Genomic DNA, 4,907 nt, shown 5'->3' on the forward strand with positions numbered 1-4,907 from the left:
TGGAGGATCCTATTTTGGGCTTAAAAACGGGGATTTTGGGTCATTTTGGGCTCAAAAATGGGGTTTTTGGGTCATTGTGGGGCCTTCAAATATGAGATTTAATATGGGGGGGGAGGGTGGATTTTGGGCTTAAAAACGGCATTTTTGGGTCTTTTTTTGTGCTTCAAAAGGGGATATATATTATAGAGGGGTTGGGGGATCCTATTTTGGGCTTAAAAACGGGGATTTTGAGTCATTTTTGGGCTTAAAAATGGGGTTTTTTTGGGTCATTTTGGGGCCTTCAAATATGGGATTTAATATGGGGGGGGAGGGTGGATTTTGGGCTTAAAAACGGCATTTTTGGGTCTTTTTGTGTGCTTCAAAAGGGAATATATAATATATGGGGGTTGGAGGATCCTATTTTGGGCTTAAAAACCTCAATTTTGGGTCATTTTGGGCTCAAAAATGGGGTTTTTTGGGTCATTTGGGGCCTTCAAATATGGGATTTAATATGGGGGGGAGGGTGGATTTTGGGCTTAAAAACGGCATTTTTGGGTCTTTTTTTGGGCTTCAAAAGGGGATATAGAATATATGGGGGGTGGGGGATCCTATTTTGGGCTTAAAAACGGGGATTTTGGGTCATTTTGGGCTCAAAAATGGGGTTTTTGGGGTCTTCAAAGACCCTAGTTAATATGGGAGGGGGGGGAGGGTGGATTTTGGGCTTAAAAATGGGGATTTTGGGTCATTTTTGGGCTCAAAAATGGGGTTTTTGGGGCCTTCAAAGACTCTATTTAATATGGGGGGGTTTTGGGTTGAAAAACGGGGTTTTTGGGGTCTTTAAATGGGGTTTTTGGGGCTTTTTGGGGCCTTCAAATATGGGATTTAATATGGGGGGGGAGGGTGGATTTTGGGCTTAAAAATGGGGATTTTGGGTCATTTTTGGGTTCAAAAATGGGGTTTTTGGGCTCTTCAAATATGGGATTTAATATGGGGGGGGTTTTGGGCTGAAAAAGAGCAATTTTGGGTCATTTTGGGCTTAAAAATGGGTTTTTTGGGGCCCTCAAAGACCCTATTTAATATGGGGGGGTTTTGGGGTGAAAAAGGGCGATTTTGGGTCATTTTGGGCTCAAAAATGGGGTTTTTGGGGTCTTCAAATATGGGATTTAATATGGGGGGGGAGGGTGGATTTTGGGCTTAAAAACGGCATTTTTGGGTCTTTTTTTNTTTGGGGCCTTCAAATATGGGATTTAATATGGGGGGGGAGGGTGGATTTTGGGCTTAAAAACGGCATTTTTGGGTCTTTTTTTGTGCTTCAAAAGTGAATATATAATATATGGGGGTTGGAGGATCCTATTTTGGGCTTAAAAACGGGGATTTTGGGTCATTTTTGGGCTCAAAAATGGGGTTTTTGGGGTCTTCAAATATGGGATTTAATATGGGGGGGGGAGGGTGGATTTTGGGCTTAAAAACGGCATTTTTGGGTCTTTTTTTGTGCTTCAAAATGGGGTATATAATATATGGGGGTTGGGGGATCCTATTTTGGGCTTAAAAACGGGGATTTTGGGTCATTTTGTGGGTCAAAAATGGGGTTTTTGGGGTCATTTTGGGGTCTTCAAATATGGGATTTAATATGGGGGGGGAGGGTGGATTTTGGGCTTAAAAACGGCATTTTTGGGTCTTTTTTGTGCTCCAAAAGGGGATATAGAATATAGAGGAGTTGGGGGATCCTATTTTGGGCTTAAAAATGGGGATTTTGGGTCATTTTGGGCTCTAAAATGGGGTTTTTTGGGTCATTTTGGGGCCTTCAAATATGGGATTTAATATGGGGGGGAGGGTGGATTTTGGGCTTAAAAACGGCATTTTTGGGGCTTTTTTTGTGCTTCAAAAGGGAATATATAATATAGAGGGGTTGGAGGATCCTATTTTGGGCTAAAAAATGGGGATTTTGGGTCATTTTTGGGCTCAAAAATGGGTTTTTTTGGGGTCTTCAAATATGGGATTTAATATGGGGGGGAGGGTGGATTTTGGGCTTAAAAACGGCATTTTTGGGTCTTTTTTTGTGCTTCAAAAGGGGATATATAATATATGGGGGGTGGGGGGTCCTATTTTGGGCTTAAAAACGGGGATTTTGGGTCATTTTGGGCTCAAAAATGGGGTTTTTGGGGCCTTCAAATATGGGACTTAATATGGGGGGGGAGGGTGGATTTTGGGCTTAAAAACGGCATTTTTGGGTCTTTTTTTGTGCTTCAAAAGGGAATATATAATATATGGGGGGTNGGGGAGGGTGGATTTTGGGCTTAAAAACGGCATTTTTGGGTCTTTTTTTGTGCTTCAAAAGGGAATATATAATATATGGGGGGTTGGCAGTGGATTTTGGGCTTAAAAATGGGGATTTTGGGTCATTTTTGGGGTCAAAAATGGGGTTTTTGGGGCCCTCAAAGACCCTATTTAATATGGGCGGGGGTAGGGTGGATTTTGGGCTTAAAAACGGGGATTTTGGGTCATTTTTGGGCTCAAAAATGGGGTTTTTGGGTCATTTTGGGGTCTTCAAATATGGGATTTAATATGGGGGGGATGGGTGGATTTTGGGCTTAAAAACGGCATTTTTGGGTCTTTTTTTGTGCTTCAAAAGGGGGTATATAATAAACGGGGGTGGGGAGGGTGGATTTTGGGCTTAAAAACGGGGATTTTGGGTCATTTTGGGTCATTTTTATGGGGTTTTTTTATAGGGTACGAGAGGTACAACGCCATGAGGGCTGACCCCAGTCTGTGCTTCTTGGAGAGGGTCGGGGGCCCGGACCCCAAAGAGCTGGAACAGGAGATGAACATGGACGGCAATGACGGGTATGGGGGGCTGCCCCATAAGTGGGGCCCCAGCCCCATAAGTGGGACCCCAGCCCCATAAGTGGGACCCCATAGGGGACAATGGGGACCCCAGCCCCATAAGTGGGGCCTAAGACCCCATATGTGGGACCCCATAGGGATCAATGGGGTCCCCAGCCCCATAAGTGGGTCCCCAGCCCCATAAGTGGGTCCCCAGCCCCATAAGTGGGTCCCCAGCCCCATAAGTGGGACCCCAGACCCATATGTGGGATATGAGACCCATAAGTGTGGGGCTGGACCCATAAGTTGGGGGGCTGGACCCATAAGTGGGACCGCAGACCCATAAGTGTGGGGCCGAACCCATAAGTGGGACCTAAAACCCCATAAGTGGGGCAGAGACCCATAAGTTGGGGGCTTGGACCCATAAGTGGGACCCCATAGGGGCCAATGGGGACCCCAGACCCATAAGTGGGACCCCAGACCCATAAGTGGGACCCCAGACCCATAAGTTGGGGGGCTGGACCCATAAGTGGGGCCTAAGACCCATAAGTGGCACCCCAGCCCCATAAGTGGGGCCTAAAACCCCATAAGTGGGACCCCATAGGGGCCAATGGGGACCCCAGACCCATAAGTGGGTCCCCAGACCGATAAGTGTGGGGCTGGACCCATAAGTGTGGGGCTTGACCCATAAGTGGGGCCTGAGATCCCATAAGTGGGACCCCATAGGGGCCAATGGGGACCCCAGCCCCATAAGTGGGACCCCAGCCCCATAAGTGGGACCCCAGACCCATAAGTGGGACCTAAGACCCCATAAGTGGGGCCTAAGACCCCATAAGTGGGACCTAAGACCCCATAAGTGTGGGGCTGGACCCATAAGTGGGACCTAAGACCCCATAAGTGGGACCTAAGACCCATAAGTGGGACCCCATAGGGGACAATGGGGACCCCAGCCCCATAAGTGTGTGGCTGGATCCATAAGTGGGAGCCCAGACCCATAAGTGTGGGGCTGGACCCATAAGTTGGGGGGCTGGACCCATAAGTGGGACCCCATAGGGGACAATGGGGACCCCAGACCCATAAGTGGGACCTAAGACCCCATAAGTGGGACCCCAGACCCTTAAGTGGGACCTAAGACCCCAGCCCCATAAGTGGGACCCATAAGTGGGGGGCTGGACCCATAAGTGGGGCCTAAGACCCCATAAGTGGGACCCCATAGGGGCCAATGGGGACCCCAGACCCATAAGTGGGATCCCAGACCCATAAGTGGGGCCTAAGACCCCATAAGTGGGACCCCAGACCCATAAGTGGGACCCCAGCCCCATAAGTGGTGCCGCTGATGACTGTGCCATGCTAATACGGACCAGCATTGGCTGGGATGAGTTCAGCCCTATAGGGTCTGAGGCACCTCTATGGGGTCTATGGGGTCTATGGGGATCTATGGGGTCTCTATGGGGTTCTATGGGGTGTCTATGGGGTCTGTGGGGCTCTATGGGGCTCTATGGGGCTCTATGAGGTCTCTATGGGGATCTGTGGGATCTATGGGGTGTCTATGGGGTCTGTGGGGCTCTATGGGGTGTCTATGGGGCTCTATGGGGTCTATGGGGGATCTATGGGGTCTCTATGGTTCTCTATGGGGTGTATGGGGGCTCTATGGGGCTCTATGGGGTCTATGGGGCTCTATGGGGTGTCTATGGGGCTCTATGGGGCTCTATGGGGTGTCTATGGGGCTCTATGGGGCTCTATGGGGTCTATGGGGCTCTATGGGGTGTCTATGGGGCTCTATGGGGGCTCTATGGGGCTCTATGGGGCTCTATGGGGATCTGTGGGATCTATGGGGTGTCTATGGGGTCTACGGGGCTCTATGGGGTCTATGGGGGATCTATGGGGCTCTATAGGGCTCTATGGGGATCTATGGGGTGTACGGGGCTCTATGGGGCTCTATGGGGTCTATGGGGATCTATGGGTCTTTATGGGGTCTATGGGGCTCTATGGGGCTTTATGGGGTCTATGGGGGATCTATGGGGTCTCTATGGGGCTCTATGGGGTCTATGGGGCTCTATGGGGATCTATGGGGATTTATGGGGCTCTATGGGGCTCTATGGGGT

At 49.4% G+C, this 4,907-nt stretch overlaps 1 long non-coding RNA gene across 1 annotated transcript in view; it reads left to right on the top strand.

The window, feature by feature from the left end:
- The window catches only part of LOC107306997, a 14,087-nt gene that overhangs the window by 7,668 nt on the left and 1,512 nt on the right, over positions 1-4,907 (top strand). The window contains exon 2 of the long non-coding RNA XR_001552321.1: positions 2,709-2,823. This is a non-coding gene — a long non-coding RNA (uncharacterized LOC107306997). The remainder of the gene's footprint in view (positions 1-2,708; positions 2,824-4,907) is intronic.

The sequence above is a fragment of the Coturnix japonica genome, unplaced genomic scaffold (assembly GCF_001577835.2).
Source record: "Coturnix japonica isolate 7356 unplaced genomic scaffold, Coturnix japonica 2.1 chrUnrandom455, whole genome shotgun sequence".
NCBI lineage: Eukaryota > Metazoa > Chordata > Aves > Galliformes > Phasianidae > Coturnix > Coturnix japonica.